Genomic DNA, 22975 nt, shown 5'->3' with positions numbered 1-22975 from the left:
TGTTTGAAAAAGCTATTTTGTATATAAAAAAATTCAGGCTAACAACTAAAGCATAACAGCTGATATATGGAAGATGATTTGGTTTCCAAGGTTTACCACATTTATTGCTGCTCTGAAAGCCCAGACTGGCCTTTTACATGCCTAACCAGTGGCCCAATATGTAAGATTCTTGCAAGCCTCATTATATTTCCAGCAGCTCCATTTCAGGCTGTTGAAAACCTTTAGTAATGCACCACAATAAATGGTTAAAAGGAAAACATACTGTTCAAACAAATCTCCATTAAACTGTCATCTTTATCTTTATGCTTCTTTTATTGCTATTAAGGGTATTTGTGTGTGTTTGGTTTTTTTTTTTTTTGGTTTTTTTTTTTGTTGTTTTTTTTTTTTTTTTTGTGTGTGTGTGTGTGTGTGTGTGTGTCTCCATTAGGAAGAGGTAGCAAGTGACTCCCTAAACAGAGTTTTTCATGGTTTGAAGTGTACACAAATTGAGCAAGCACTGTACACACAACATGGACACAACACATAGCAGTGCTCCTTTTTTTATGTAATTAAGCAATGTGGAGTCTTAATGCAAATTCAGCTACAGCACCTCACATACATATGTTATGATAACATATAATAACTTGGGTCTGCTTCCTGCTCACAAGCAAATAACCTTGGCCATATACACTGCAAAGATTCTGGTCCATGCATTAATAACGTATAAATGTCAAGGTGGAAGGGTAGTAAGTTCATTAGATTGAGATACAAATAATGAATGGCATCATAATTAAACTTTTCTTATTGAAACCATAAATTAAAACGAAATGACAAAAAATTCTGAGCAGGCCATCAGAGGAGTATTTATTTAAAGGCCAGGGGAAGAGCCCTTCCTGGGGCGCCAGCTTTCCTGGGGTTCCCATTTCTTCGTCCCCACAGGGCAAGGAGGGAAGCAGTAGGCAACCCCCTGGAAAAAGTCAGCCAGGGCCCACAGGAGGAATGCTCGGGGTTGGTGTGGGGGCATGAGAGGAGAAGTGGCAGAGTTTGGCTGGTGAGAGAGGGAGGAGACCCAACCCTACTCCCAGGTGTTCATCCAAGGGCAAGTGGTGACACAGTCACTGGGGGCAGCAAAGTAATGAAACAGAATTTTCCCCATAGAGCACCACATAAAGGTGACTGAGCACTGAAGATATTTGCCCAGGAAAGTGGGGGAGCTTTGGAGATTTCCTGAATTAGACCAGTGCTCATTATTGCTGTTCTCTGACAAATTGGGTGACACCGGCAGCTCCCCGGGCCTTCACTGTGCGCTGTCACGGAGGCATGCCAGCTCAGAGATGTTCTGCCCCGGAATGGACACATTGTTTAAAAATCCTTTTTAACATTTCCCAGGGACGTGCTGTGCCCTGCAGCAGCACATCCCTGGGAAATGCTCCCAGCCGGCCTTCCCGCCCGTGCCTCTGCTGGGCCTGCTGAGTGGGAAGCCCGACGGTGAAGGTCAGAATATCCTTTAAACTGCACAGCATCCACCAAACCTTTACCTCCTGCCAAGTCCCTTGCTCCTGACTGCAGGGGGAACAAATGTGCGCCCTTGGCCGTGCAGCTCTCGTTATGGTACTTAATCACATGCGGAGCATCGGATGCAACAAGCTTTTCTTCCCACCGTCTGCTTTTTTGGTACCTCTTTTGCAATTCTCTTCCCAGCCTTAGCACTCATTTCAGTCCTTGTCTCACTTTGGGAAATCTTTAGTGTGGCACTAACTCCACCTTTTCGCTTTCCTGTCTGGAACATTAGACCTAAGTTTTTAACAGATAAATTATTTGTGTCATACTTGTAACTCCAAGTGCAGTGTCTAATTGTTTCTTTGAACAAAACCAAAAACCTAGGTTGCACCAGGACAGTTTTCCACCACAAGGCCCTGGTGAAAAAATTTTTTGTACTTTCCATCTAGGCTTGGTAAATGAGGTTGACAATTAAAACCAGATGAGAATATCATTTTGGTAAACACTTTTTTTACCTTGAAAATACTGCAGTATCAGCAGACCACTGAAAAGTATTTTAAACCATGACACATAAAGTTCTCACAGTGTAAGAAAGGTATTAAACCCTAATATTGGGAATGTCAGTTGCCACTGAAGAGTACGGTCAACTATTCAATAAGTGATTTTAAAGCAATGACTGAAAATACCCAGTTGTCAGAATTGAAAGGTCATCTACTCACTCCTTTAAAGACAGCAAATAACCAAAGAGTTAATTCCCTTCTAGCTGCACCTCTGTAATAATTTCTCAATTTTTGTAACATTTTATTGATTTTCATTGACAATGCCAGTCTTTTTACCTGTTGAAAGGCAGCCCATTTCTGTTTAATCAGAAATGTTACTTGATCCTTAAACAAGGGAAATATTGGGGAAAATTGCGTTTTCTGACAAAAATATACACATAGATTTTATACATATATTTATTTTCTAAACAATTATTTAGGCAAAGTCAGGGGGGAAACATACTGAAATTTGACCATAATATAGCCAAGAAGAAGCCATTTAATATTTTGGTGCATATATATTTTTTAAAAAAAAAACATTTTACTTCATAGTGATGAACCTTAAAAAAAATTTTTTTTTCAACACCATATATATTTTTCTTTGTGTAGCCCTAAGGCTGCAGTGCATATGTGCATGAGGCTCACTGTATAACTTATTTTTCCTTCAGCTGTCACACTCTCAGCAAGGTATGGAGCCAACTTTGGTAGATGACAGCAGGTAAGGCAAGGCTGACTGCAAACATAAGAAAAAGTTCTTGCATTCATATCACTGGAAGCACAAACAGTTGCAAAGAGAGAGGAAAAAGCCCTTTCCAGCAATTATTTTACTGTCTATATGTATTGCTGTGGGAGTTCTCGTTTTGAGCTTCTAGCAATGAATTTTATTGTGGGAGCTATTATTGTTAGTTTTGGGTAATATTTTTTAGAGAAAGCAGTTAACATGGCAAAAATGCTGGGTTTGTTTTTCTCCATGCCAAAACCACTTTTCTCAGTTTTTTTTATCTGACATTAGAATGAGGCTGCAGTGGGTAGCTATGGTCATAAGCATTGCAGACACATTTCTGCCACCCCCTGAGTGGGTGGCCAGCAAACTGCAGTGCTCACTTGGGAAATGGGGCGACAGGGTTTAACTTCTGGTATGGTCACTAAGGTTTTAAACCTGAATGTCCTGCTTCTCACGAGCACAATGTACCCTCCAGGTTATAAGAAACAGAGGATGAAGTGGGGGAAACACCCTGAAACCCTCTTGTTGATGGCACAAGACCTTGAGTAACTGAGCCCAGAAGCTGAGGATAAGCTTCACTGACACTTGGTGTGAGCTGCTGTGGAGTGGAAAATTACTGTAAGTGGGAGATGGCACAGCCCAGCTGTTTTCATTAGACTTCACTGCTATGTCCTAAAAGAGAGACACAAAGCTCAGGAATATTGCCCTTCAGCATGGTAAATATGCGTGTAGCTACTGTATGGCATCCATAGAGGCATAACAGTCCTGCATAATAGCTCAATTTCAAGAGATATAAAGAAGGAAAACCTTGCATAATGTTTCATAATCACATATTTCATTCAAAATATGTCTATAAAGCCCAATTTTCCTGTCCTACCAAACTTCTGCCCACAGTAAGGACAAGCATGAGGCCAGCATATGTCTCCCACGTCTTTTGTTTGCCTGACAGGCATGTGGCTGTGCAATGAGCTGATAATCAAAGGCTTTACATCAGAACAGCCATAATTTTTCTGATCCCTTCATAAAACATATAAGCCTTACAGAAATAATTCAAGTTTGAGTCTATGCTTCCAAAGGACATTTGTGGGTGTTTTGCTTTTTTTTTTTTTTTTTTTTTTTTTTTTTAAGGATGAAAACATTACCACCTAGTGGCAAGGCTTCAGAACATTGCAAACAATGTGAAATCTTGGATCAAAAATAGGTATCCTTGAGTTTCTGTGCTTGACGGAAAAAGAACAAGATGAAAAATAATTAGGAATTCAAACAGGCAGCAGAAAACTGGGTGTAGATATGTCAGCATAGGGGTAAATTTCTGAAATTCTCAAGTTGAATCCTGTGGCTTGACAGGTACAACTGGTTGTAAAATTTCATCCCACCTGAACTGGACAAACACAGCACATCCTGCAATTAACAAATAAATGTGAGATGAACCCTACAATTAGGAAGCTGACCACATGTTGTGCTTTTGCACATGGACTATTCAGACCAGGAAAATTAGGCTACAGGTGATATAAAGAAGAGCTGGTACTGATGAGAGGAGTTCCAAAAGTGAAGTAGCAATCTCAGAAAGAAGGAGTGAGTCTGGAAAAACAGCAGCATGTATCTGGCCTGAAGGCATAACCCAGCAGTGGGGAAGATGGAGGACACCATGGATAGCTTGCAGCCCATAATGCCTGAGACTGCTAACGGAGAGCAGCACACAGCACGAGCCAGCCTGACTTCCTGCTTGGCCATCCTCGCTCAGCACCTCGCCCCTGCTGAGATGGATGGTGACACTTGGTGACCCAGTGCTGGGGTCAGCCAGGGAGTGGGTGGCTCGGAAAGTAGAGTAAATCTTTGTTTCTTAAATAAACCCCAGTTCATCCAGGGCCCTGCAGATCGTTGCTCACCATGCCTCACCCATAAGAGCACCCTATTTCCAAATGATCCTTTTCAGCTAACTACTAGTCCCAATTACTATGTATAGTTGAATTAATGAGGTTTCCCTTTATATTATCTAAACCTTTTGTTTAATTAGACTTATACACTTGCCAAGAATTTTACTTTTTTTTGACACACTACCATGGTTTTGCAGAATCTATGATTAAGGTGGATGTAACTCACTGAAAGTAGGTGTACATTGACTTCCTCTGGAAAAATTCAAGAACAGCCAAGCTGCCGTACAACCCTGACAGGGTTATTAATAGCACTGCTAATTTGATAAATCTAGCATTTTTCAAAAATTCTTCTATAAACAAGCATTTAGTACTTGACTGATATCTCTGTTGAAGTGGGATTCAGAAGGAATGCAATCTGTGGCAGATGTGTATTTGTGAAATATCTCGCCTTCAGCATCTTTCTCAAATGATGTCCCACTTGTGCAATTCTTCAATTCTGCTTTTCTCTTGAAATTGTATACCCATAGAAGACATTAATGATAAAGAAAATTGGTGGCTCCTTTTGGAAACACCTTCTGGTCCTAGCAGTGAAACTCTTAGGATCCAGACACAAATGGAAGCCTTTATGTAATTATTTTATCAAAACAATGGAGTTTTCTGTCAGGAAAATTGTCTTATGTGAAAAACACTTTGAAAGGCCACTATTTGAGACAGTAACTGATTTTTATAGAGACCACCAGCCAGATCTTTAGAGGAAATAGGAAATTACAGTAATTTCTTCACATTGTTGGAAAATGAAGTTTACTGTGATCTATTCTTCCAATGGACTGGTCTCAAAGGGACTCTGAATATGTTATTAAAACATAAGTGTGGTGTACTAACACTATGGATTGTAAGAAATTGTCTGCAGCCTTTTGAAAACTCCAGCTCTCAGTGTTTGGGGGACAGCTGTGATGAAGTGGTTGCACAGCTGCTAGAGAGCTGCTGAGCAGCAAGGAAAGCAGGCTTTGCCTGCATGGCTTGGGCTGGCAGCCTTCCACTGTCAGGCACTGTCACAGAATTTGTTCTTCACACATAAGCTGGATGGCCAGGAAATTCTCCTTTAGCCCCTCAGTACCCAAATTTACTATTAGGTTTCCACAGATTAATGTATCAAAATGGTAAGTTGTTGACCAGATTGACATAATCTATCAGGCTCCCAAAACACATTTCAAAGATTGAGCTAAAACAAACCAATGATACAAAAAAAAACCCCACCTGTACCAAAACCACACCAGAACTACACCTTTCTTTAGGTGTAGGTAAAATATCTTGTTTAGGATGGAGAAGGCTCTGAGCATATTTTATTGCAGCCTTTGAATACTTACAGAGGGCTTATAGGAAGGCTGTAGGGGGGCTTTTTACAAGGGTATGCAGTGATAAGACAAAGGGCAATGGCTTTAAACCAAAGGAGGGTTGTTTAGATTAGATATATGGAATAAATTCTTTATTGTGAGGGTGGTGCGTCACTGGAACAGGCTGCCCAGAGAAGCTGTGGATGTCCCATCCCTCAAGTATTCAAGGCCAGGCTCTGAGCAACTTGGTCTGGTTAAAAGCGTCCCTGCCCACAGCAGGGGCAGGGGTGGAACTAGCTGATCTCTGAGAGCCCTTTGCAATCGAAGCCCATTCTATGAGTCTATAAAAGTTATAATTTTCTATGTAGGCATTTTCTTATCTTAAAATAAAGTTTTCACTCGGTAGCAATTATGATCAGCACTCTTTCCTCACACCCATACACACGTCTCAGGATACAGCATTTCAGCAGAGAAACCAAGAGGTTGCCCAGGGAAGCTGTGGATGCTCCATCCCTGGAAACATTCAAGGACAGTTTGAATGGGGCTTTAAGTGACCGGATCTAGTTGAAGATGTCCCTGCTCATTGCAGACGGTCGGACTAGATGACCTTTAAAGGTCCCTTCCACTCCGAACTGCCCCGTGTATCTAAATGTTATGCAAGAGTGACATCTACTGTCCATCAGCACCAGCAGCCCAGAGAGGAGGCAGCGCGGTCCCACTGGCCAAAATCCTCACTGAGAGGGACATAAAGGATGCCGGTGGAATGAGTCTTAGCTCATTTCCGCCCACAGATTTTCAGATTGAATTCTCCGTTGAAATTAATGGGAAACAGTATTTTAGTACGTATTATTCAATCACCCAGACTTATGGTTGTTGAACAAAAATGGAATTTGGAGCTGTAATTCCCAAGGTTAGGGCACACATGACCAAAGCAGTATCACTAGAACTCAAAACTGACTGATCAAGAAGATGGCACCTCTGAATAATTGTAACCAGACAAGTGGCAGTGATGCTATGGGCACTGACAGAGCCGACGAAGCCACTACCAGAGAGCCAAATCCTCCTTCATTTTGAAGGGGAATCTGCAGGGAATGAGAATCTGGGCTATGAAATCAAACTCAAATCAAATACAGTGAAGTATTTTGATACTGACAACAGATAAAACCTAATCTGTGAATAGATCCCAAAGCCTCCCCATATGGACATGTGTGTGCCCTTTGCCCTGTCCAATGCTGAAATACCACAGTGCAGACCTGAAAAAAAAAAAAAATCCAATTAAATCTGACAATTTGCTTATCAGAAATAAGATTTAACAGTAGAAATATCTTTCAGACCCCAAGTCATGTCAAATGAGAAATTTCAGGATGCAATTTTCTATCTAAATACAGGCTACTTTCTGCATGTGAATGCTCAGCGTAACCAAGGACACAGACATGCACACAGCCATACATATCCAGATATTAGGCATTAAGAAAGAATATAAAGGACTGCATAATACTAAGAACTAATAAAATAGAAAAATAAAGCTTTTGCACCCGAAAATTTTGATTTTTCAGCCTCATGAGAAATAGTGAGTGAACAGACCAGCCTAGTGGGAAAACAAAACTCTAGCTGTGGAAAGGATTGGATGCAACACAGGGCAGCTTTGCTATAAGGTCTGTCTTTCCTGAAGCAGTATGACACTTAGATACTTCTCATTCTTGAAATGATGCCTTAGTCTTACCCTTGACTTTTACAGCTTGCAGACTTCATAGGATCAAAAGATCCTGGAATCAAGCAGGTTGGCAGGGGCATCAGGAGGCCTCCAGTGCAATTGCCTGCTCCAAACAGGGTTGGCATTAATTTTAGACCAGGTTTCTCAGGACTGTGCCCAGCTGGGATTTGTAAATCTCCAGGGATGGCACCTGCACAACCTCTGTGGGTGGACTGTTCTACCTCCTGGATGTCTTGAGGGAGAAAAGATTTCTCTTACCGTGACCTCCAAATGCTTCCAAGAAAATTTGAGCAGATAGCATTTTTGGTTTTTGGTAACAAGAAGGCAGTGATACAGGCAGTAAGGGAAGACACAGGTATTTTGAAACACCATTGGGCCTGTGGGCCAGCTGAGCATGCAAGGTGAAGACTACACAGACACCAAGGATATGCAGACACTGGCAGACTGGCTCAAATACTGCTTGGGACTAAGAAATATTTCACAAGAGGTGATTATTATGCCTAGATCTGTACCCTTACCTACTCTTCTACTGAACATACTCAGTATTGGATGAGGATGTCATATGCAAGACTTTTATTCTTGTCTTCCAGTGAAAGGAAAAAAAGGACAAAGGTGGTCCATGGAAACCTTAGCTTTTTGCCAGAGCTAGTCTGAGCTAATCCCACAGCATGAGATATTAAAGAAAGAAAAATAAAGCACACCAAAGACTAACATTTCCTATCTTGTTGTACAAGGCCTCACAAGTATTTTTGGCATTCTTCTATGATTTTGTTGTTTCACTCTAACAAACATTTAGAAAACATGTAGGAAGATAAATTGGGAACAAACTTACGTCTTTGGAATATAGACATCTGACTTGCAGAGCTGCCATGCACAGGAAGGGTGTGGATCCATCCAGCATGCACCCATCTACCCTGTCCTGCAGTCACAGTGATACTCCCACGGGGGCAAAGATGCTACACCAAGAGAAAGAAATAGAGGTGTTGGCCACCTCATTTTATCAGTCTGAGTTTCCCACCGAGTGCAGGAAGGAAGTGTTCGGCGCAGGAAGGGGAATGAATAGCCGGAAGAACACATGGTGTAGGTGCCTCAGCGGGGAAAACTGCTAAGCTGCCAATGCTCACAGGACATCTCTAGCCTGGGAATTTTCTGCAGAATCAAAGGAAAAGGAAAGCTTTTGCCAAAGGAAAGACTGTGGGTGTGAATGAAAATACATGCATGTGTTTTGTGCATGTTTTAAATCACCTTGATGACAGCTGGTAAATGCATTTCAATGATAGGCCCTTAAAATCTCTCAACTGCAAGTATAAAACCTCTTTGTTGGGAAAAGAGAGGAGCAACATAGCAGGAAGGACGCCTATGGCTAATGAAGTCAGATGATATTTATTGAGGGAATCAAGGGCAATTAGTATCTGACCACCACTGATGCCCATAATAATTTTGAAAACCTCATATTGGTCAATGTGAACTCTGAAAATCTGACAGATAACATCTTTGAAGTCTTCAGTTATAAGGGACCCAAAACAATGACGGAGTAATTTCAAAGTCATTCTTTGCACAACGTGAAAATTGTTCAAAACTGTTTATAGGGAGATTACACAATGGATCACATGGGATTTGTGTAAAATACATGCTAAGGAACACCTAAATTTCAGCAAAGAATTGGAAATAAATTATTTAAGAAAACCTCTTTCCAAGGACAAAAAAGCAACCAGGTTGTGCTGGGAATGGCAGCAGGAGGATCCCATTTATTTTTTGACAGAAGGAGGAAACCTCTAACAACTGAATCACCTTAAGGTATTTATATTTTGGCAGCAAGCTGCAGACTACATAGCCCAGCACAGTCACACCTGAAAAGCAGGAGAGACACTCTGACCAGGCCTATGCCATGGAGGCTTTCCTTGCCTAATCTGTGTGACAGCAGATGCTTTGCTGCATAACTTCACTGTTCTGTATGATGAAAGTGGGCAGAACAATACAATCTTTATTCTGTTATTGCTGATGCAGCATCAGCAAGAGTTTTTTGTGATTCTTAGACCCTAATAATTGCAATTTTTCTTTCTGTTTTCTGCTTTCTTTCCTGCTCTGGTTGATGGTTTCCTATCCCAGTACATCTCTTTATATTCCCATCTTTCCACCAGTAAGAAGTGGAGGGGAAGATTTTCTCAATTTTTAGATTTTTCAAGGGAACAAGGATACAAGGATCTCTCCTCCCATCTCTCCCCCATGGCAGGGCAGAGGATGCCCAGTGTCATCACCTGGTGCTCCAGTCACAGTAAGGAGGGATACCTTTGTGATCAGTGAATGAAGAGGTAGAGAAGCAGGAAAGATTCACTGATTGCTGCAAGAGAATGTTATGGCTTGGAAGGGTGGAGTGTGCAGAACAGCCCACCCTTGACACCCTCAGCAGAACCCTGAGGCAGCTTGGGCAGAGCTGACTGGTGCCTGCACAGTGTGGGTGCCTGGGGTGTCTGTGAGTCTGGTACTGCAGGCAGAGACATTGCTCCAGCCAGAGATGCAGAAGCCCATCATGGAGGCTGCAGGACCTAAAATTCCACCTCACAAAGCCAGTGGAGGGATGAAGACTAGGCAGAGAAGCCCAGATGCTATCTCAGAATGCCGAAGAGACAAAACAATCAGGAAGAAGTGTGAAAGGGGATTGGATTATTGCATTTAAATATTTCCACAAACACAAAAAAACCCAATTGCTAAATGGGCTTCTCTCTCCTTATAGCAGAGATACATATGAAGAACTTGAAAGGCTGGAAGTACAAACTAGAGAGTCATACTAAAGTCTAAATGTGATTTGAATTGTGGGCATGATTTGCCATTAGAACAAACTATCAAAAGAATAAGAGGACTTTCTCTCTCTCCTCTAATCAAAATTGTCCTTCTAGTAGTAACTAATAAAAAACCCCATGCTTAATACAAGTTATGGGAATTCAGAGCTAAAATCCTAAGGCCTTGAGTGTACATGGTGTTGGGGATACAATCTTTTAGGTTGTTTTCTAGAGCCTTTAAAGCCTATGAATCTGTCCTGCAAAGTTGTCCAACAATATAATCTCATGTTTCTCTGTGACTGGACTAATGTTTATGCAAAAGACATTCAGTGCTGTTTCAAAAATTCCAAAGGTTAAGTAACATATTACTACAAGCAGTTGTTTCAGTAGCTACCCTCCCTACAAAGAATTACTTGTTCTTCACTGCCACTCTGGACTGGCATATCTTAAGCTATGCTGATGCCAGGAATGTCTTCCAATGAATGGGATCATGGCCAGCATCTGCTTCTGTTTACATATGCCCTCAAATAAACTAATCAGAGAGAATCTCTAAAGCCTCAATGTCTTGCAATGCATGTCACAACATCTCCCAGTATGCCATTTATTACTGAAGCTCTTTTCCAGCTATTCACAACTTTTCAAAATCTTTCTCTAAACTATAAACACCAAATCTGAGATTAAGAATTCAAGTAATGTTACCACTCTAATATAATTTGAATTGTAATGCCAGAACAATATCCAGTCTTATTCCAAAATACCATACCAGAACATAAAATTCTTAGAAAATGAATTGAAAAAAAAATTAAAAACTCTCTATCTCTTATATATTACCAAGAACTCATAAATAGAATGCAGAAAATCCTTCATTCAGGTGTATAAGGATAAGTTGAGAGTCCTGACGCTCCTGACTTAACATACTTGGTCTCTCCATGACTTCCCATATGCACTTTGTAGCATGTACAATTTCCATGATACAGAGTACTGAAATTAGCACCATCTGGCACCCAGTCACAAGGTAAACAATGATTTCAACCCCTACTATAGACAATGGTGGCTCATATCAGCTATTACCCAGGAATTTAAAAATCCAAAAGTAATGCTTACTCCTAAGTTGGTGTTACATTATTTATACCAGAAAGAGTTAAGGAGAATTGATTGTTTATGACAAATAAGCTGCAAATGGCATGTGACATGGCAAATACAGAAAGCATCAGGTAAATAGTAAAGTTATGCAACCATTTAAAAAGTTATATTTATTTAATATTTTTAGCCTGATTCACCATTACATTATGCAGTACATAATTGCTCATATGTCCCAGTTCACATCTCTTATCATCATGAGAAAGTAAATAATACCTTCAAATGAGATCTGAGATGAAGTTCAGTGTTGGAAAACATTCAAATTTTTTTTCAGTCTCATCTAAACATTTCTGTCTTAACATAATAAATTTCCTACCCGTTCACAGAAGTTTGCAAATATTTAATCAAAATCAAATCTGGAATGCTTATGCTTTTGAAAGTGCTTTCTTTCCAAAAAAAGAGAATCCTGGAACCAGCTTAAAGATTACTGCTCTGAAACAAGATGGAAGTCCATGCAGACCAGTCAGCTCAAGTCAAAACCTTTTGAAGAGAAGATCAAGCAAAACATGAAATACTGGCACTACAGGAGATCTCTGCAATCATAAAATCATAGAATTATAGGATTATTTGCATTGGAAGGAACTCTTAGAGATCATCTAGTTCCAAACCCCATATCATGAAGGCACCTCCCACTAGACCAGATCCCCATCCAACCTGGCTTTGATCACTTCCAGGGATGGGACATCCACAGCTTCTCTAGGCAACCTGTTCCAGTGATTCACCACTCTCACAGTAAAGGATTTCTTCCTTAAATTTAATCTAAACCCTCCCCCTTTTAGTTAAAAACGATTCCCCCTTGTGCTATAACTACCTGTCTTAATAGGGTCACAGCAGGGTCATTGTAGCAAGAACTACACACTGGAAAATGGAGTCATCCCATAAGATCCTCAATGTCTACACTGCAGTTACACTGCAACTTCTAGGTGGGCCATGCTCCCTCCAATTCACTCTGCAGAGGCAGTGAAACGCCTGTTGTAAGACACACAAGGATAAGCATTTCTTCCATCTCCAAAGGAAGAGGAGATTTGTGCCAGACCCTTCGTGAGAGCTGGTCATCACATTCAAGGAAGTTCTGGTCTTTCTCCTGCTTCATTTCCTGGTTATTTGGAGACTGTAAAATGCTCCAGATCACACTGCAGGCTGAGTATTTTTATTAACCATAATCAAAAGGAGCACATAATTTGACATAGGCTTCTTCATTCATATAATCATGGAATACTGAAGATTAGAAAAGACTTCCAAGATCACTGAGTTTAACCTTTGATTGAACACCACCATGTTGACTAACTAAACACTAAGTGCCATGTCCAGTTGTTTCTTGAACATCTCCAGGGATGGTGACTCCTGCACCTCCCTGGGCAGGCCATTCCAACACCCAACCCCTTCAGTGAAGAAATTCTTCCCTATGTCCAACCTAAACCTCCCTCAGCACAGCTTGAAACCATTTTGTCTTGTCCTACCACTGGCTGCCTGAGAGAAGAGGCCAACCCCACCTTGCTACAGGCAACTGTGGAGCACAAGCTGTAGAGAGTGATAAAGTCCCCCCTCATCCTCCTTTTCTCCGGACTAAACACCCCCAGCTTCTTCAGTTACTCCTCACATGACTTAATACTTAGACCCCTCTGAGTAAGATTCATGTTCCTTCTCTGGACACGCTCCAGCACCTCAATGTCTTCCTTGTAGTGAGGGGCCCCCAGCTGAACACAGCACTTGAGGTGGCCTTGGCAGGGGTGAGTATAGAGATACAATCACTGCTCTGCTCCTGCTGGCCACACTATTGCTGATACAGGCCAGAATGCCGTTTTTCTTCTTGGCCAATGGTACATTCTAGGTCATGGTCAGCTGGCTCTTGACCAGCACTCCCAGATCCTTTTCTGCCAATTTCCCTACCACTCTTCCCCAAACCTGGAGTGCTGTGTGGGATTGTTGTGACATAAGTGCAAGACCTGGAACTTGGCCTTACTGAACCTTCTAAATTTGACTTCAGCTCAATGATCTAGCCTCTCCAGATCTCTCTTCAAATTTCTCTTCAGATCTCTCTGGCCTCTGGACAAGTCAGCAGAAAATGAATGAGTCATGTAACATGGTCAGGGTAGTTATGTCTGTCCATGCTATCCTTTTCTCCATCAAAACCTGTCTCCAGCTGGGTTGCTCTCACAATCACATGGTCTTGAATATCTCTCCCAGCCACAAGACCCATTTGAGTCCTTGCTCTTCTCAGTGTCAGATCCATCTATGCAGAAGGGACAACAGGTCCCACCAGCCTCCCAGTTTGGAGAGCATGGGTACCTTTGCTGTCCTTGAGAGGAAAGGGTTTGGTCTCAGCTCTCAGCATCCACCAAGCTCTCTGCAGAGAAGTTCCTGCCAGTTCAAAACCCTGCTCTTTCTGCATCCTTCCCCCTATCTCCCACTTCTCCTGTGCTCTGGGACTCAGAGGATGGGCGCCTGACTCCAGACAGGCACTGAGCTGGTGCTGTCTCTCACTGCCTGAGTGCTGGAAGCAGCCCTAGAAACCCACTCCAGCCAAACTGGACAGGTTACAGGCAGGCCCAGTCGATTCTGAGAGTGAGACAGGGTAGGTCTCTAAGTCCCAGGCCGGTGTTGGAGGCCAGATGGGAGGACAGGTGACGCCAGAACAGCCCTGCTACTGGGGACATGGCTGATAGTCTGCAGGTAGGTGAGAGGGGCCAGAGATGCTCTCACTTAGCCCATGCTGTTATCACCTGGCAGAAACCTGGGAACAGAGTCAGAATGTTCCCACAGCTTGCCTGATAGCCCAGTGGGGGCTTTCCAGCCAGACTCACTGCACAACCCTGTGGAATTTAAAAGCAAACTCTGCCAGCTGCAGTAAGGTATTTAAGAAAACAGCTGTAAAGAGAAGACAACACTAAGGGTTTATAAGTAAAATGCATATTTTGATTTAGAGGTAGGAACTTAGAGGCAGGGCAAAGTGGAAAGAGATGAGTAAAGGGTCACAAGATGATGGAAGTATGGAACAAATTAAACTTATCTAAGATCTACCCAACGCTTGAGTCAAATCCACATGCTCTTTCTGCATGAAAATATCTCCTGAATTATAAAAGGTAAGGGAAGGAGGGCTCACATCTTGATCCCTAAGTATATCATTTGTGTCTTTTAAATCTAAGTCAGTTGAAGAGTTGAACACTGCGAGCCAGAGTCTATTCAATTTATTCAGCAACACATCTGTGTGAAATATAGTCCAATTACAGGCACTAGGTTACTTTGCCATGGCTGCAGCCATTTGGCTTTTATTTCCAGCAGGCTGTAATTAAATTATCGCAATGCAGAAGCAGACAAGTTTCCCTTATACGTGACTGCAATTAAAGACATGCAATCACAACATTTTTTAAAGTGACTCCAATCAATTGGTTACAGTAAAGAATACCATGTAATAAAGCAGTGACTCCACCATTAAGACTAAAAGAGGGTTTCTATTTCAATAATCTAGTTCCCTCCTAGTACGAGTTCTGCTTTTGGATAATTTATTTAAAGTTCATTATGTCTCTCCAGCATATATCATTTGCCCTCAGCCTGGGCTGCAGAAGTGCCATTATGGCCAATTACTTAGTGTGATAAAATCTGCCACAGTACAAACTGTTCCTTAATTAGATTTAAGTTTTGTCTAAATTCTATTTGTAATTCAGACAGCAAAATAACAAGGCCAAGAGCAAAGACTCACTTTCTTCTTCCTTTTGGTCCCTGTTGTAACCTGTTGTAACCTTAGGGAAGTTCAGAACTGAAACCCCACACGCATGTGCTTTCCTGGCAATGCTTGTGTCCATTTGGTGTTTCCATGACCAGCGCAGGGATTGGGGTGTGGTCTGGCCTCTGAGGGAGTCCTTGACCTGCATCCAGCCATAACATAGATCACATGGAGAGCCAAGGCTCCAAAAGCCCCAGAGGGCAAGTGGCCGCCAGTAGGGACCGCAGGGTTGAGTGCCACTGATGTGCTTTTTGGTGATCACAGGCTTTTCCCCGCTGGCCTCTACGGTTTGCTACAAGAGCACATTGGTTGGTGGTTAGCAAGCTGCTGACAGAATGAAAGTCTCACAAAACCACAAAGAAAGTGGTGTGGGGAGCAGCTTCCAGCCATGCCCTTCAGCTGGCTCCCTAGCTGTGCACTGTGAACAGTGGGATGGGCACAGCCCTGGTGCTCCCAGTGTGAGAGCACAGCACAGCTTAGCTGCTGGTGTCAGCCTCATTAACAATTAGCCACAGCAGAGGCTTCAGTTTTGTTTGGGAATGATGACATTGCTGCACAACTGTGAAGTAGGACAACTGGATCTGTCCAAACTACTCCTGCACCATCCCCATCCCAGGAGTTTAAAACTGTTTTGCTCTTTAAAAACCATTGCCAGTGTTTGGCATACATATTTTCAAGCTCCAGCTTCAGTTTTCGAAGTATTTTAAATATGTTTGAACCAAATGTTTTATACAAATTTGAATCCAAATCCTGCAACATTTTTCTATGTGGTCTCACAAGTGAGGGTAGAAGATACAGCAAGAAAATTCAGAGTGAAACAAGAAACAGAAGCAATGATTCAGTAGGATCCATTTTAACAGATCCAGGCCACAGTAATTTGAGGACAGGCATCATCATATAAGAAGCTGCATTCCTCTGGAAAAAATTTATGTTAAATGTATTCATTTTCTTCCAGCAGAACATTTGCTCCATTTTCAAAGATGGCACTTCTTCACCAAAAATGTATTTACTGAATGCCATGTTAACAGTTATTTGCTATGTGCATCAGTGACCATCTATTTTCTGCTGTAGAGAGTGTATACCAGGCTGCCTTTACATTCCTCGAATCCTGCTCATGTCCTACATTGTATCTTGCAATTGGCTGCTTTACAAAATTGGATGAATTTATTTTGATATTTCAGAAAATTTCTATCTAAGACTAATGTCAAAGCAAAACACCATTTAAACATTTTACAGGGATGGAAATTTACATAGCAGCTAATGACAAGCCTAAAATAACTTATTTCTTGGCAACATCAATCTTGTTAATCAACTAAAATAATGAAATATTCCTCTATCAGTGGTTTCCAAGAAGCAAGAAGAAAAATGTAAAAATATTAACCAACCCCAGTAGCAAAAAGAATGGGAAACCATTTCAACATCCACCTTTTTTTGTTTTGTTGTTTTTGGATTTTACTTAACCAACAAGGCTGCAAATACCTTGTATGGAGCAGTTATGTTCTGGAAATTATCCTCTATACTTTTGGTCAGTAGCACAATACAACTAGCCTGTCCTTCTCCATTTGACCCCTGATGAGAGCAGAAAGTGAACATTGTATACCAGGGGACATACATGGGACACACTGTGGTCCTGGGAATCCCTTATATTACAGCTCCATTGTGCCTGTGTAGGCCTTTTCCTGAAATATGCATTTTGAAATAAATTTTGATCTATACAGATATGATAAAAAGATTCTAGATCAAAATCAATTCTTATCACAGCAAGGTCTTTTCTTATTCATAAAAGTCACTTTAATAGGAGCACTGATGAGCAGCTGAAAGGAAAGCTGATTTTAATGAAATGTGAGGAGTCTTACATTAGTGTAGGGAACACTAAACATTTCTTTCATCCTTAACAGCTAAGGAGAAAAAATGAACAGAACAAATGACAACTTAGCCAACTCCACCAGCCAGCAAGACGCTGAAGGTGATTTTCCCAAATGCACTGTATGGAAGTTGGTCTGAAGACTTTGTTCCTCCACATTATGTATAACATGATCTTCCTGGTGGGCTTCCCAATAAATTTCATTGCCATAATCAGGCTGAACCTAGCACTCACAGACCTCCTCTACCCTACTGGCCTTCCCTTCCTGATGCGCTACTGTGCTACTGTGAACACTCAATTTTTGGTGAATTCATATGCAAGTTCATCTGCTTCAGCTTCCACTTCAAATTGTTCAGCAGCATCCTCTTCCTCACCTGCTTCAGTGCCTTCTGCTACATGGTGGTGGTTGACACAATGAAGTTCTTCCACATCCAGAGGAAGAAGTGGACATCAGTGGCTGATGGCACTGGAAGCTGTCAGCCCTGTCAATTTCTTGATCTCTTCAAAAGGGACACAAAACATAAGGTCCTCATGCCTCAACCTTACCAGCTCTGAAAACTTGAGCACAATCAGGTGGCTGCTGCCCAGCCTGACCTTTTTCTTGCCCTTGCTGTTGGTGACTCTGTGCTATGTACTCATCATTTGCACCTTGGCCACTGGCCCCACACATGGACTTGCTACAAACAAAAGGTGCTGTTGGTGGTCTTCTATGTGTGCTTTCTCCCTTTCCATGTGTTTGGGTGGCTCTGTTGCCCAAGATCAGAAGAAAAATGTTCCAAACAATATTAGAACTGATAACATAAACAGCAATCTTTTAATGAAAGCTTTCATTAAAAGGCTGCTCGTCGTGTTATAAATGCTAATATTGTTTGGAAAGTTTTTCTTCTGATCTTAGGCAATGGCTCAGGTTAACTACAGTTGTGTCCAGTCTGCTGTCACATGGAGAATAAATCCACTCTGCCTACTCTGTCTCTCAGCCACTGGCTCCACTCAACACGTGTGGCAACCTATCAGTTTATGTTGTGGTGGAAGACAACTTCCAGCAAGCCATGTTCTCTCCTTCAAGGTGTAAGTGGAGCAAATACATCCAGGAGCAGGTAATCCAGGAACAAAAACTACATGACCAAGTCAGAAATCACATTAAAGTTGTGAAGTAGTCCCTTGAAGTAAATTTCAGCAAGCCCCAGGATGGCTTTGGTGCCCTAAGCTCCTGCAAAGACAGTTGTGTTGGTATGAAAGCCAGAATTGCAGCTGACTTTGCCTTCTCCCTGCAGCAGAGGACTTGTCAAAAAGCTGTCTTGGAAGCAGGTTTATATACTCCTAGCAACCAAAGAAAGAGGAGGGAAAAGACAAAATTTTAAGCCAGCTTGAAGGCAAAATTTAAAACCATCCAGCAAGACTGTTCCCAAAGACATTTGGGAAACACAGGGTTCTCTAGCTCTGGGCCTTGCTATTGATTACAGAAACATGGAGAGTTTAGTCTGGACATGAGAACAACTTCCACTGATTTCAGTGTTGCTACTGATGTAGTGCTTTTTTTATTACAGCCTAAGTAAAACAGCAGATATTGTCACGTTGCTGAAACCACTGAATTGCACACCTAGAATGCTCCTAGATAAATCAGATGTTTTCAGACTGGATGGAAGTTCAATGAACTTCATCATAGGGCACTGAGCAATTTAATGGAGAAATCTTAGAGTTGGCCTAGGGGAGGATTGGAAGAATAGGAGAGGAGGACATACATGGTGACTACAAGGCTAACTATAACTATAACTATAACTAACTATAACTAAAACTATAACTATAACTATAACTATAACTATAACTATAACTATAACTATAACTATAACTATAACAACTATAACTATAAACTATAACTATAACTATAACTAACTATAACTAACTAGAACTAGAACTAGAACTAGAACTAGAACTAGAACTAGAAATAGAAATAGAAATAGAAATAGAAATAGAAATATGTATGTATGTATGTGGGGAAATGGAGAAAAAAATGAATTAAATCATATTAGTCTACAGAAGATGATTATAGAGGAGTACCAGCCTGTATTAATCTATCAGGTGTGTATAATCCCAGATCATTCTGATTTCCTACTACAACAAATTAATAGGTTCATACATGAATGATGTCACACATCTTGACTCCAGAATAAGTTCTGACTATCTGAGATGACTCTCTTGTGTGTAAGTTAAGGAAACAGTCTGGAGGAAACTACTTTTGCTAGTTGCAGAGTTCATGCTCAAAGATATTAGTGATTTACTATCAGAGTACAGGGAGCCACAGAGTGGGGATTTGACCAGTCTGTCCTGGGTTCAGGAGTATTTTGTGTTTTCATTCTCAAATTGGATGATGAAATAGTCTGGTTCTTATATTGCATATTTACTTGAAGCTGAGAGGACAAAATTAAGCTGACAAATAACAGCTATGATCTGCAGAGACACAGGCTGCTACTAAACAGTGACAGGTACAAACTTTTATGTTTAAGTAGAAATGATGAATTGTGCAAGCACAAATGGAGAAAAAAAGGAAACCATTATTTGGGTAGCAGTTCTGTAGATAAAGATTTGTGGTTACTGTGAATCATAGGCTGGACAGGAGCTGACAGTTTCAGTGGGCTGACAGTGTCTGCTGTGGCAAAAAGAGCAGATGAAAAAATGAAAAATAATATTTATGATGCCTTGTGGATATTTAAAATACTTTGTTAAAGGACCATCCATCAGATATGTCTTTCAGAAGCAGTGTCATGGACCTTTTGACATTTTCTAGTTTAATTTTTTTTCTTCTGCATTGTTGTCAAAGGCCAAATTTTACAGGTTTCCAGTAGACAGTGATCAATCATGGTCAAGCTACTTGGTTTCACATATGCATGGTTAATTCAACCCCAAAGCTTACACAACACTAGGTGATTCACACAATATAAATATTTTCTGACATAGATTCATAACATCCCAATCCTCCAACGTGGGTAAAAAGTACAAACACACTGCACAAATTCTCTTCTTCCACATCAGTGAAAGAACAAGATGTGTCTACCACTTACACATATACATCTGAAGGAGTGGATTAAAAATTATCTTTTTTTGCTCTGTCAGAGCATTTTTAATTCTTGTTCTCAGAAGCTGTTTCCTCTCAAGCCCAAGACGAGCTTATCAGACACAAGCAGAAGCTCTTCAGTATAACTACATATTCAATATAAAATGAAGCAACTGAAGGTAAAAATTGTGAAATTGAAGTGTTCAAAGCTTTCCATCTCTAACAGCAAGAATGACAGACAGTCTCACAGTTTCAGTGGCTTAAAGAGGGGCTACCTTTTTGTCCTCTCCTCTCTCTCCTTAATAAAGATGTTTTTTGGTTGCCCTCTTCCTACCTCACCTGCTCATCCACCATGTCTCTGAATTTAGTTTGGGCTAAACTAGCTAATTTTGAAGTGCCAGTACATTAGGGGATGGTCCTGGAGCTGTAGTTCACTGGTGGGGAAAAAAAACCTCTAGAAGAAGGGCAGTCATGCCTCCCAGGAGCATGGCTGGGTCTGGAAAAGGAGAAAAGTTCATCCTTAACACAGACACTTTTAAAGGATTCAAGGACTGCTCAGGTGCTCTGCAGGACTGAGAGATCATTATCTCATGCAACTCATTCCTTTTGCTTACTGTGAAGCTCGATAGCTTCTATTTTTAGCTGCTGTTAAGTTTACTGCTGAAACAAGGATAAGTGCTTCAATTGCAGTAAATAGGAGACACTTCTCAGGCTCTGTACACAGTGTGACAATATAGCTACATAAATTACTACACTATTGCAGGCTAATTCACACCACAGCTATGCTCCAGTGAGCAGCCTTCTATCAGAAGTCTCTGGTAGGTTTGTCTGCAAGGACAGTCACATCAGCTCAAACATCTACCAGCAGGCTGCTCTCTGCCTGGGACTGCAGAGGAACCAAGAGAGTAACTGCAAGGAAAACCTCTCAAGGGAATGTCAACTGTGATGACATTAAAGGTGAAACTTGGGAGCTGCCAACTGTTCCTGTAGACAAATCAAACCTTATTCCTCACAGTGACTCATGTACAGTCACAGATTGCAGCAGATGTATTTTCTACTGTTGTTTGTCCAGGTAGGAAATCAACAATTCTTTTTCCTTTTCTCCCCAGTTCATGTGTTCCCAAAAGAAATGAAAGCAAAAAGGCCTTCCTCATATTTAAACCTCCCAGAGAGCAAAAATACTGACAGTAATGTTCTGCATAAAAGAGAATTCACAAAATCTGTACTAATCTGGCTGCTCTGCAGAACACCTAAGGAGAGAGTTGTGTAGAGGACTGCATGTAGCATCAAAATGAATAGCTGGGTAAAGAGCTAGTGGAGAGAAAGGTTAAAACAGCTCGGAAATCGTCTACTTTGACAATGTCTATGTTGGATATTGCTGGGAGAGAAGGCTTCAATTTTGTCCTGATGTAATTGTGTATATATATATATATATATATATATATATATATATATATATATATATATATATGTGTGTGTGTGTGTATGTATCTGGGGTGCTGCTGCAGCAGCTGTGTGGCTTAACAGTGCACAGAGCCATGATCCACCACATGTAGTGCAGGGCAGTGCCAGGATCACCACTGAGCCATTTAGACCTCACATAGCTGCTGCCATTTTGCTGATAAGGCTAAATGGGCAAAATGAACTTTGAATGACTGCTTCCATCTGCCAAGATTTTCTGCTGTGAAAATGCAGGTTGAGTGAACCTAAACTTTAAAGCAGCAAACGACTTTTTTTGAGCACATCACTGTCCAAGTCCTACCAGCTCTGAACTCAGTTTGTTTTTCCCTGCCAGCAAAAAAGGAAGTAGAGATGTAAAAATACTTTGTGTGTTCCCTTATGTTTTGTGACAGTAGAGGCATTCAACAGTGCCAGCTGATGCCACTTTAAGGTAAATACCCCACAATTGAATCAAGAAGGGGGAACACCCATTTATACTAAAGAAAATGTATTTCAAGGCCTATCTTTTAAATAGCACCTGGAAAAGAGCAGTACTTCTAAGGTGTCTTTCTGACTTGATGCTCTAACCTACACATTGCTGTGGTAGAGGGCAGAGTGAGTTGAATGCCTACTAAAGCAGGAGAGAAAAATGGCATTCCTGCTTTTAGTCAGAGCTGTACTTAAGAGAAAAGGAGAAAGAGACAATTAAAGCTGGTAAACCAAGCTGCATATCTTTCCAAAACAAAATTTAAAGATGAAATGCTGATTTTTTAAATGCACAGAGGAAACATGATTTTTCAGAGCTGCTGCAGGCAAGTATAATGCACAGTATGTTTGATTCATCCTTGCAGAATCCTTAAAAGGAGCTTGAATTATAAGATGTGTTATCTTCTAAGATTACTTCTTGGTTTCTTTATTCCCCAAAATGGTTGATACCACTGATTTCTGAACCAAAAGAGAGGTGGTTGCCTGGAAGCTATAGTACAGTGATGCTCTCCACTCTTAAAGGAAAAACAAAAATTCGGAGTGAGTTTCTGTGTTTGTTTATTGAACAAACGAAAAGTGTTGTTTTCAAATTACTTTATGAATTTACTTCTATTTTGTAAAACAATGCAAGAAGATAAGGTGAAGCAGAAAGAATCACAACTTTGCACACAGGTGTCTAATGCCATACTGAATGTTAGTAAAGCAAGCAAGAAAATATAGTTCCTGGGGAAATCTTTCTTCATGTGCTTTTTAAAATGCAATTGTATTTCCAGCATGATCCCTGCTTCCCAAGCCAGCAAACCCAACAGCAGGTTACTCCAT

General features: G+C 41.0%; 1 pseudogene; it reads left to right on the top strand.

The window, feature by feature from the left end:
- Nucleotides 1–3087: 3087 nt before the first annotated feature.
- LOC146768731 (2-oxoglutarate receptor 1-like) lies at nt 3088–21620 on the top strand (annotated as a pseudogene).
- The last annotated feature ends 1355 nt before the right edge of the window (nt 21621–22975 follow it).

This window comes from Lonchura striata, chromosome 1 (genome assembly GCF_050655825.1).
Source record: "Lonchura striata isolate lonStrDom1 chromosome 1, ASM5065582v1, whole genome shotgun sequence".
In the NCBI taxonomy this organism is placed as follows: domain Eukaryota; kingdom Metazoa; phylum Chordata; class Aves; order Passeriformes; family Estrildidae; genus Lonchura; species Lonchura striata.
This window is presented reverse-complemented; position numbering and strand designations above follow the sequence as displayed.